Source organism: Pagrus pagrus, assembly GCF_965226575.1.
Source record: "Pagrus pagrus genome assembly, chromosome: 8".
NCBI lineage: Eukaryota > Metazoa > Chordata > Actinopteri > Spariformes > Sparidae > Pagrus > Pagrus pagrus.
This window is the reverse complement of record NC_140192.1, coordinates 885,997-899,211: the sequence shown is the minus strand read 5'-3', so window position 1 is coordinate 899,211 and position 13,215 is coordinate 885,997.

The following is a 13,215-nucleotide window of genomic DNA, read 5'->3' as shown; positions in this document are numbered from 1 at the left end:
TTGAAATTGAGGATATTATCCATTCGCTTTGATGCACTTTGACACTGGGAGGGATTTTAAATTGAATTTATTATAAAACCATACAGTAAAATGTCTTGATATTTTCCATAATGATAGTCAGGATCACTGTGAACAAGAACCCATTGAAAATATCAGCAAACCTTGTAAGGAATAATTTTATTTAATTTTTGAAATTGAGGATATTATCCATTCGCCTTGATGCACTTTGACACTGGGAGGGATTTTAAATTAAATTTATTATAAAACCATACAGTAAAATGTCTTGATATGTTCTATAGTGATAGTCAGGATCACTGTGAACAGGAATCAATTGAAAATATTAGCAAACCTTGTAAGGAATAATTTTATTTAATTTTTGAAATTGAGGATATTATCCATTCACCAGTATGCACTTTGATAGTGGGAGGGATTTTGAATACAATTTACTATAAAACTATACAGTAAAATGTCTTGATATGTTCTATAGTGATAGTCAGGATCACTGTGAACAAGAATCAATTGAAAATATTAGCAAACTTCTTAAGGAATAATTTTGTTTAATTTTTGAAATTGAGGATATTATCCGTTCGCCTTGATGCACTTTGACACTGGGAGGGATTTTAAATTGAATTTATTATAAAACCATACAGTAAAATGTCTTGATATTTTCCATAATGATAGTCAGGATCACTGTGAACAAGAATCAATTGAAAATATTAGCAAACCTTGTAAGGAATAATTTTATTTAATTTTTGAAATTGAGGATATTATCCATTCGCCTTGATGCACTTTGACACTGGGAGGGATTTTAAATTAAATTTATTATAAAACCATACAGTAAAATGTCTTGATATGTTCTATAGTGATAGTCAGGATCACTGTGAACAAGAATCAATTGAAAATATTAGCAAACTTCTTAAGGAATAATTTTATTTAATTTTTGAAATTGAGGATATTATCCATTCGCCTTGATGCACTTTGACACTGGGAGGGATTTTAAATTGAATTTATTATAAAACCATACAGTAAAATGTCTTGATATTTTCCATAATGATAGTCAGGATCACTGTGAACAAGAACCCATTGAAAATATCAGCAAACCTTGTAAGGAATAATTTTATTTAATTTTTGAAATTGAGGATATTATCCATTCGCCTTGATGCACTTTGACACTGGGAGGGATTTTAAATTAAATTTATTATAAAACCATACAGTAAAATGTCTTGATATGTTCTATAATGATAGTCAGGATCACTCTGAACAGGAATCCATTGAAAATATTAGCAAACCTCTTAAGGAATAACTTTAATACATTTTTGAAATTGAGGATATTATCCATTCGCCTTGATGCACTTTGAGAGTGGGAGGGAATTTGAATATAATTTACTATAAAACCATACAGTAAAATGTCTTGATATGTTCTATAATGATAGTCAGGATCACTCTAAACAAGAATCCATTGAAAATATTAGCAAACCTCTTAAGGAATAATTTAAATACATTTTTGAAAAGCAGGATATTATCCATTCGCCTTGATACACTTTGACACTGGGAGGGATTTTAAATTGAATTTATTATAAAACCATACAGTAAAATGTCTTGATATGTTCTATAGTGATAGTCAGGATCACTCTGAACAGGAATCCATTGAAAATATTAGCAAACCTCTTAAGGAATAACTTTAATACATTTTTGAAATTGAGGATATTATCCATTCGCCTTGATGCACTTTGACACTGGGAGGGATTTTAAATTGAATTTATTATAAAACCATACAGTAAAATGTCTTGATATTTTCCATAATGATAGTCAGGATCACTGTGAACAAGAACCCATTGAAAATATCAGCAAACCTTGTAAGGAATAATTTTATTTAATTTTTGAAATTGAGGATATTATCCATTCGCCTTGATGCACTTTGACACTGGGAGGGATTTTAAATTAAATTTATTATAAAACCATACAGTAAAATGTCTTGATATGTTCTATAGTGATAGTCAGGATCACTGTGAACAAGAATCAATTGAAAATATTAGCAAACCTCTTAAGGAATAATTTAAATACATTTTTGAAAAGCAGGAAATTATTAATTCGCCATGATACACTTTGACACTGGGAGGGATTTTAAATTGAATTTATTATAAAACCATACAGTAAAATGTCTTGATATGTTCTATAGTGATAGTCAGGATCACTCTGAACAGGAATCCATTGAAAATATTAGCAAACCTCTTAAGGAATAACTTTAATACATTTTTGAAATTGAGGATATTATCCATTCGCCTTGATGCACTTTGACACTGGGAGGGATTTTAAATTGAATTTATTATAAAACCATACAGTAAAATGTCTTGATATTTTCCATAATGATAGTCAGGATCACTGTGAACAAGAACCCATTGAAAATATCAGCAAACCTTGTAAGGAATAATTTTATTTAATTTTTGAAATTGAGGATATTATCCATTCGCCTTGATGCACTTTGACACTGGGAGGGATTTTAAATTAAATTTATTATAAAACCATACAGTAAAATGTCTTGATATGTTCTATAGTGATAGTCAGGATCACTGTGAACAAGAATCAATTGAAAATATTAGCAAACCTTGTAAGGAATAATTTTATTTAATTTTTGAAATTGAGGATATTATCCATTCACCAGTATGCACTTTGATAGTGGGAGGGATTTTGAATACAATTTACTATAAAACTATACAGTAAAATGTCTTGATATTTTCCATAATGATAGTCAGGATCACTGTGAACAAGAATCAATTGAAAATATTAGCAAACCTCTTAAGGAATAACTTTATTTAATTTTTGAAATTGAGGATATTATCCATTCACCAGTATGCACTTTGATAGTGGGAGGGATTTTGAATACAATTTACTATAAAACTATACAGTAAAATGTCTTGATATGTTCTATAGTGATAGTCAGGATCACTGTGAACAAGAATCAATTGAAAATATTAGCAAACTTCTTAAGGAATAATTTTATTTAATTTTTGAAATTGAGGATATTATCCATTCGCCTTGATGCACTTTGACACTGGGAGGGATTTTAAATTGAATTTATTATAAAACCATACAGTAAAATGTCTTGATATTTTCCATAATGATAGTCAGGATCACTGTGAACAAGAACCCATTGAAAATATCAGCAAACCTTGTAAGGAATAATTTTATTTAATTTTTGAAATTGAGGATATTATCCATTCGCCTTGATGCACTTTGACACTGGGAGGGATTTTAAATTGAATTTATTATAAAACCATACAGTAAAATGTCTTGATATTTTCCATAATGATAGTCAGGATCACTGTGAACAAGAACCCATTGAAAATATCAGCAAACCTTGTAAGGAATAATTTTATTTAATTTTTGAAATTGAGGATATTATCCATTCGCCTTGATGCACTTTGACACTGGGAGGGATTTTAAATTGAATTTATTATAAAACCATACAGTAAAATGTCTTGATATTTTCCATAATGATAGTCAGGATCACTGTGAACAAGAACCCATTGAAAATATCAGCAAACCTTGTAAGGAATAATTTTATTTAATTTTTGAAATTGAGGATATTATCCATTCGCCTTGATGCACTTTGACACTGGGAGGGATTTTAAATTGAATTTATTATAAAACCATACAGTAAAATGTCTTGATATGTTCTATAGTGATAGTCAGGATCACTCTGAACAGGAATCCATTGAAAATATTAGCAAACCTCTTAAGGAATAACTTTAATACATTTTTGAAATTGAGGATATTATCCATTCGCCTTGATGCACTTTGACACTGGGAGGGATTTTAAATTGAATTTATTATAAAACCATACAGTAAAATGTCTTGATATGTTCTATAGTGATAGTCAGGATCACTGTGAACAAGAATCAATTGAAAATATTAGCAAACCTCTTAAGGAATAATTTAAATACATTTTTGAAAAGCAGGAAATTATTAATTCGCCATGATACACTTTGACACTGGGAGGGATTTTAAATTGAATTTATTATAAAACCATACAGTAAAATGTCTTGATATGTTCTATAGTGATAGTCAGGATCACTCTGAACAGGAATCCATTGAAAATATTAGCAAACCTCTTAAGGAATAACTTTAATACATTTTTGAAATTGAGGATATTATCCATTCGCCTTGATGCACTTTGACACTGGGAGGGATTTTAAATTGAATTTATTATAAAACCATACAGTAAAATGTCTTGATATTTTCCATAATGATAGTCAGGATCACTGTGAACAAGAACCCATTGAAAATATCAGCAAACCTTGTAAGGAATAATTTTATTTAATTTTTGAAATTGAGGATATTATCCATTCGCCTTGATGCACTTTGACACTGGGAGGGATTTTAAATTAAATTTATTATAAAACCATACAGTAAAATGTCTTGATATGTTCTATAGTGATAGTCAGGATCACTGTGAACAAGAATCAATTGAAAATATTAGCAAACCTTGTAAGGAATAATTTTATTTAATTTTTGAAATTGAGGATATTATCCATTCACCAGTATGCACTTTGATAGTGGGAGGGATTTTGAATACAATTTACTATAAAACTATACAGTAAAATGTCTTGATATTTTCCATAATGATAGTCAGGATCACTGTGAACAAGAATCAATTGAAAATATTAGCAAACCTCTTAAGGAATAACTTTATTTAATTTTTGAAATTGAGGATATTATCCATTCACCAGTATGCACTTTGATAGTGGGAGGGATTTTGAATACAATTTACTATAAAACTATACAGTAAAATGTCTTGATATGTTCTATAGTGATAGTCAGGATCACTGTGAACAAGAATCAATTGAAAATATTAGCAAACTTCTTAAGGAATAATTTTATTTAATTTTTGAAATTGAGGATATTATCCATTCGCCTTGATGCACTTTGACACTGGGAGGGATTTTAAATTGAATTTATTATAAAACCATACAGTAAAATGTCTTGATATTTTCCATAATGATAGTCAGGATCACTGTGAACAAGAACCCATTGAAAATATCAGCAAACCTTGTAAGGAATAATTTTATTTAATTTTTGAAATTGAGGATATTATCCATTCGCCTTGATGCACTTTGACACTGGGAGGGATTTTAAATTGAATTTATTATAAAACCATACAGTAAAATGTCTTGATATTTTCCATAATGATAGTCAGGATCACTGTGAACAAGAACCCATTGAAAATATCAGCAAACCTTGTAAGGAATAATTTTATTTAATTTTTGAAATTGAGGATATTATCCATTCGCCTTGATGCACTTTGACACTGGGAGGGATTTTAAATTGAATTTATTATAAAACCATACAGTAAAATGTCTTGATATTTTCCATAATGATAGTCAGGATCACTGTGAACAAGAACCCATTGAAAATATCAGCAAACCTTGTAAGGAATAATTTTATTTAATTTTTGAAATTGAGGATATTATCCATTCGCCTTGATGCACTTTGACACTGGGAGGGATTTTAAATTGAATTTATTATAAAACCATACAGTAAAATGTCTTGATATGTTCTATAGTGATAGTCAGGATCACTCTGAACAGGAATCCATTGAAAATATTAGCAAACCTCTTAAGGAATAACTTTAATACATTTTTGAAATTGAGGATATTATCCATTCGCCTTGATGCACTTTGACACTGGGAGGGATTTTAAATTGAATTTATTATAAAACCATACAGTAAAATGTCTTGATATGTTCTATAGTGATAGTCAGGATCACTGTGAACAAGAATCAATTGAAAATATTAGCAAACCTCTTAAGGAATAATTTAAATACATTTTTGAAAAGCAGGAAATTATTAATTCGCCATGATACACTTTGACACTGGGAGGGATTTTAAATTGAATTTATTATAAAACCATACAGTAAAATGTCTTGATATGTTCTATAGTGATAGTCAGGATCACTCTGAACAGGAATCCATTGAAAATATTAGCAAACCTCTTAAGGAATAACTTTAATACATTTTTGAAATTGAGGATATTATCCATTCGCCTTGATGCACTTTGACACTGGGAGGGATTTTAAATTGAATTTATTATAAAACCATACAGTAAAATGTCTTGATATTTTCCATAATGATAGTCAGGATCACTGTGAACAAGAACCCATTGAAAATATCAGCAAACCTTGTAAGGAATAATTTTATTTAATTTTTGAAATTGAGGATATTATCCATTCGCCTTGATGCACTTTGACACTGGGAGGGATTTTAAATTAAATTTATTATAAAACCATACAGTAAAATGTCTTGATATGTTCTATAGTGATAGTCAGGATCACTGTGAACAAGAATCAATTGAAAATATTAGCAAACCTTGTAAGGAATAATTTTATTTAATTTTTGAAATTGAGGATATTATCCATTCACCAGTATGCACTTTGATAGTGGGAGGGATTTTGAATACAATTTACTATAAAACTATACAGTAAAATGTCTTGATATTTTCCATAATGATAGTCAGGATCACTGTGAACAAGAATCAATTGAAAATATTAGCAAACCTCTTAAGGAATAACTTTATTTAATTTTTGAAATTGAGGATATTATCCATTCACCAGTATGCACTTTGATAGTGGGAGGGATTTTGAATACAATTTACTATAAAACTATACAGTAAAATGTCTTGATATGTTCTATAGTGATAGTCAGGATCACTGTGAACAAGAATCAATTGAAAATATTAGCAAACTTCTTAAGGAATAATTTTATTTAATTTTTGAAATTGAGGATATTATCCATTCGCCTTGATGCACTTTGACACTGGGAGGGATTTTAAATTGAATTTATTATAAAACCATACAGTAAAATGTCTTGATATTTTCCATAATGATAGTCAGGATCACTGTGAACAAGAACCCATTGAAAATATCAGCAAACCTTGTAAGGAATAATTTTATTTAATTTTTGAAATTGAGGATATTATCCATTCGCCTTGATGCACTTTGACACTGGGAGGGATTTTAAATTGAATTTATTATAAAACCATACAGTAAAATGTCTTGATATTTTCCATAATGATAGTCAGGATCACTGTGAACAAGAACCCATTGAAAATATCAGCAAACCTTGTAAGGAATAATTTTATTTAATTTTTGAAATTGAGGATATTATCCATTCGCCTTGATGCACTTTGACACTGGGAGGGATTTTAAATTGAATTTATTATAAAACCATACAGTAAAATGTCTTGATATTTTCCATAATGATAGTCAGGATCACTGTGAACAAGAACCCATTGAAAATATCAGCAAACCTTGTAAGGAATAATTTTATTTAATTTTTGAAATTGAGGATATTATCCATTCGCCTTGATGCACTTTGACACTGGGAGGGATTTTAAATTGAATTTATTATAAAACCATACAGTAAAATGTCTTGATATGTTCTATAGTGATAGTCAGGATCACTCTGAACAGGAATCCATTGAAAATATTAGCAAACCTCTTAAGGAATAACTTTAATACATTTTTGAAATTGAGGATATTATCCATTCGCCTTGATGCACTTTGAGAGTGGGAGGGAATTTGAATATAATTTACTATAAAACCATACAGTAAAATGTCTTGATATGTTCTATAATGATAGTCAGGATCACTCTAAACAAGAATCCATTGAAAATATTAGCAAACCTCTTAAGGAATAATTTAAATACATTTTTGAAAAGCAGGATATTATCCATTCGCCTTGATACACTTTGACACTGGGAGGGATTTTAAATTGAATTTATTATAAAACCATACAGTAAAATGTCTTGATATGTTCTATAGTGATAGTCAGGATCACTCTGAACAGGAATCCATTGAAAATATTAGCAAACCTCTTAAGGAATAACTTTAATACATTTTTGAAATTGAGGATATTATCCATTCGCCTTGATGCACTTTGACACTGGGAGGGATTTTAAATTGAATTTATTATAAAACCATACAGTAAAATGTCTTGATATTTTCCATAATGATAGTCAGGATCACTGTGAACAAGAACCCATTGAAAATATCAGCAAACCTTGTAAGGAATAATTTTATTTAATTTTTGAAATTGAGGATATTATCCATTCGCCTTGATGCACTTTGACACTGGGAGGGATTTTAAATTAAATTTATTATAAAACCATACAGTAAAATGTCTTGATATGTTCTATAGTGATAGTCAGGATCACTGTGAACAAGAATCAATTGAAAATATTAGCAAACCTTGTAAGGAATAATTTTATTTAATTTTTGAAATTGAGGATATTATCCATTCACCAGTATGCACTTTGATAGTGGGAGGGATTTTGAATACAATTTACTATAAAACTATACAGTAAAATGTCTTGATATTTTCCATAATGATAGTCAGGATCACTGTGAACAAGAACCCATTGAAAATATCAGCAAACCTTGTAAGGAATAATTTTATTTAATTTTTGAAATTGAGGATATTATCCATTCGCCTTGATGCACTTTGACACTGGGAGGGATTTTAAATTGAATTTATTATAAAACCATACAGTAAAATGTCTTGATATTTTCCATAATGATAGTCAGGATCACTGTGAACAAGAACCCATTGAAAATATCAGCAAACCTTGTAAGGAATAATTTTATTTAATTTTTGAAATTGAGGATATTATCCATTCGCCTTGATGCACTTTGACACTGGGAGGGATTTTAAATTGAATTTATTATAAAACCATACAGTAAAATGTCTTGATATGTTCTATAGTGATAGTCAGGATCACTCTGAACAGGAATCCATTGAAAATATTAGCAAACCTCTTAAGGAATAACTTTAATACATTTTTGAAATTGAGGATATTATCCATTCGCCTTGATGCACTTTGACACTGGGAGGGATTTTAAATTGAATTTATTATAAAACCATACAGTAAAATGTCTTGATATGTTCTATAATGATAGTCAGGATCACTCTGAACAGGAATCCATTGAAAATATTAGCAAACCTCTTAAGGAATAACTTTAATACATTTTTGAAATTGAGGATATTATCCATTCGCCTTGATGCACTTTGACACTGGGAGGGATTTTGAATACAATTTACTATAAAACCATACAGTAAAATGTCTTGATATTTTCTATAATGATAGTCAGGATCACTCTGAACAAGAATCCATTGAAAATATTAGCAAACCTCTTAAGGAATAATTTAAATACATTTTTGAAAAGCAGGATATTATCCATTCGCCTTGATGCACTTTGACACTGGGAGGGATTTTAAATTAAATTTATTATAAAACCATACAGTAAAATGTCTTGATATGTTCTATAGTGATAGTCAGGATCACTGTGAACAAGAATCAATTGAAAATATTAGCAAACCTCTTAAGGAATAATTTAAATACATTTTTGAAAAGCAGGAAATTATTAATTCGCCATGATACACTTTGACACTGGGAGGGATTTTAAATTGAATTTATTATAAAACCATACAGTAAAATGTCTTGATATGTTCTATAGTGATAGTCAGGATCACTCTGAACAGGAATCCATTGAAAATATTAGCAAACCTCTTAAGGAATAACTTTAATACATTTTTGAAATTGAGGATATTATCCATTCGCCTTGATGCACTTTGACACTGGGAGGGATTTTAAATTGAATTTATTATAAAACCATACAGTAAAATGTCTTGATATTTTCCATAATGATAGTCAGGATCACTGTGAACAAGAACCCATTGAAAATATCAGCAAACCTTGTAAGGAATAATTTTATTTAATTTTTGAAATTGAGGATATTATCCATTCGCCTTGATGCACTTTGACACTGGGAGGGATTTTAAATTAAATTTATTATAAAACCATACAGTAAAATGTCTTGATATGTTCTATAGTGATAGTCAGGATCACTGTGAACAAGAATCAATTGAAAATATTAGCAAACCTTGTAAGGAATAATTTTATTTAATTTTTGAAATTGAGGATATTATCCATTCACCAGTATGCACTTTGATAGTGGGAGGGATTTTGAATACAATTTACTATAAAACTATACAGTAAAATGTCTTGATATTTTCCATAATGATAGTCAGGATCACTGTGAACAAGAATCAATTGAAAATATTAGCAAACCTCTTAAGGAATAACTTTATTTAATTTTTGAAATTGAGGATATTATCCATTCGCCTTGATGCACTTTGAGAGTGGGAGGGAATTTGAATATAATTTACTATAAAACCATACAGTAAAATGTCTTGATATGTTCTATAATGATAGTCAGGATCACTCTAAACAAGAATCCATTGAAAATATTAGCAAACCTCTTAAGGAATGATTTAAATACATTTTTGAAAAGCAGGATATTATCCATTCGCCTTGATACACTTTGACACTGGGAGGGATTTTAAATTGAATTTATTATAAAACCATACAGTAAAATGTCTTAATATGTTCTATAGTGATAGTCAGGATCACTCTGAACAGGAATCCATTGAAAATATTAGCAAACCTCTTAAGGAATAACTTTAATACATTTTTGAAATTGAGGATATTATCCATTCGCCTTGATGCACTTTGACACTGGGAGGGATTTTAAATTAAATTTATTATAAAACCATACAGTAAAATGTCTTGATATGTTCTATAGTGATAGTCAGGATCACTGTGAACAAGAATCAATTGAAAATATTAGCAAACTTCTTAAGGAATAATTTTATTTAATTTTTGAAATTGAGGATATTATCCATTCGCCTTGATGCACTTTGACACTGGGAGGGATTTTAAATTGAATTTATTATAAAACCATACAGTAAAATGTCTTGATATTTTCCATAATGATAGTCAGGATCACTGTGAACAAGAACCCATTGAAAATATCAGCAAACCTTGTAAGGAATAATTTTATTTAATTTTTGAAATTGAGGATATTATCCATTCGCCTTGATGCACTTTGACACTGGGAGGGATTTTAAATTAAATTTATTATAAAACCATACAGTAAAATGTCTTGATATGTTCTATAATGATAGTCAGGATCACTCTGAACAGGAATCCATTGAAAATATTAGCAAACCTCTTAAGGAATAACTTTAATACATTTTTGAAATTGAGGATATTATCCATTCGCCTTGATGCACTTTGAGAGTGGGAGGGAATTTGAATATAATTTACTATAAAACCATACAGTAAAATGTCTTGATATGTTCTATAATGATAGTCAGGATCACTCTAAACAAGAATCCATTGAAAATATTAGCAAACCTCTTAAGGAATAATTTAAATACATTTTTGAAAAGCAGGATATTATCCATTCGCCTTGATACACTTTGACACTGGGAGGGATTTTAAATTGAATTTATTATAAAACCATACAGTAAAATGTCTTGATATGTTCTATAGTGATAGTCAGGATCACTCTGAACAGGAATCCATTGAAAATATTAGCAAACCTCTTAAGGAATAACTTTAATACATTTTTGAAATTGAGGATATTATCCATTCGCCTTGATGCACTTTGACACTGGGAGGGATTTTAAATTGAATTTATTATAAAACCATACAGTAAAATGTCTTGATATTTTCCATAATGATAGTCAGGATCACTGTGAACAAGAACCCATTGAAAATATCAGCAAACCTTGTAAGGAATAATTTTATTTAATTTTTGAAATTGAGGATATTATCCATTCGCCTTGATGCACTTTGACACTGGGAGGGATTTTAAATTAAATTTATTATAAAACCATACAGTAAAATGTCTTGATATGTTCTATAGTGATAGTCAGGATCACTGTGAACAAGAATCAATTGAAAATATTAGCAAACCTCTTAAGGAATAATTTAAATACATTTTTGAAAAGCAGGAAATTATTAATTCGCCATGATACACTTTGACACTGGGAGGGATTTTAAATTGAATTTATTATAAAACCATACAGTAAAATGTCTTGATATGTTCTATAGTGATAGTCAGGATCACTCTGAACAGGAATCCATTGAAAATATTAGCAAACCTCTTAAGGAATAACTTTAATACATTTTTGAAATTGAGGATATTATCCATTCGCCTTGATGCACTTTGACACTGGGAGGGATTTTAAATTGAATTTATTATAAAACCATACAGTAAAATGTCTTGATATTTTCCATAATGATAGTCAGGATCACTGTGAACAAGAACCCATTGAAAATATCAGCAAACCTTGTAAGGAATAATTTTATTTAATTTTTGAAATTGAGGATATTATCCATTCGCCTTGATGCACTTTGACACTGGGAGGGATTTTAAATTAAATTTATTATAAAACCATACAGTAAAATGTCTTGATATGTTCTATAGTGATAGTCAGGATCACTGTGAACAAGAATCAATTGAAAATATTAGCAAACCTTGTAAGGAATAATTTTATTTAATTTTTGAAATTGAGGATATTATCCATTCACCAGTATGCACTTTGATAGTGGGAGGGATTTTGAATACAATTTACTATAAAACTATACAGTAAAATGTCTTGATATTTTCCATAATGATAGTCAGGATCACTGTGAACAAGAATCAATTGAAAATATTAGCAAACCTCTTAAGGAATAACTTTATTTAATTTTTGAAATTGAGGATATTATCCATTCACCAGTATGCACTTTGATAGTGGGAGGGATTTTGAATACAATTTACTATAAAACTATACAGTAAAATGTCTTGATATGTTCTATAGTGATAGTCAGGATCACTGTGAACAAGAATCAATTGAAAATATTAGCAAACTTCTTAAGGAATAATTTTATTTAATTTTTGAAATTGAGGATATTATCCATTCGCCTTGATGCACTTTGACACTGGGAGGGATTTTAAATTGAATTTATTATAAAACCATACAGTAAAATGTCTTGATATTTTCCATAATGATAGTCAGGATCACTGTGAACAAGAACCCATTGAAAATATCAGCAAACCTTGTAAGGAATAATTTTATTTAATTTTTGAAATTGAGGATATTATCCATTCGCCTTGATGCACTTTGACACTGGGAGGGATTTTAAATTGAATTTATTATAAAACCATACAGTAAAATGTCTTGATATTTTCCATAATGATAGTCAGGATCACTGTGAACAAGAACCCATTGAAAATATCAGCAAACCTTGTAAGGAATAATTTTATTTAATTTTTGAAATTGAGGATATTATCCATTCGCCTTGATGCACTTTGACACTGGGAGGGAT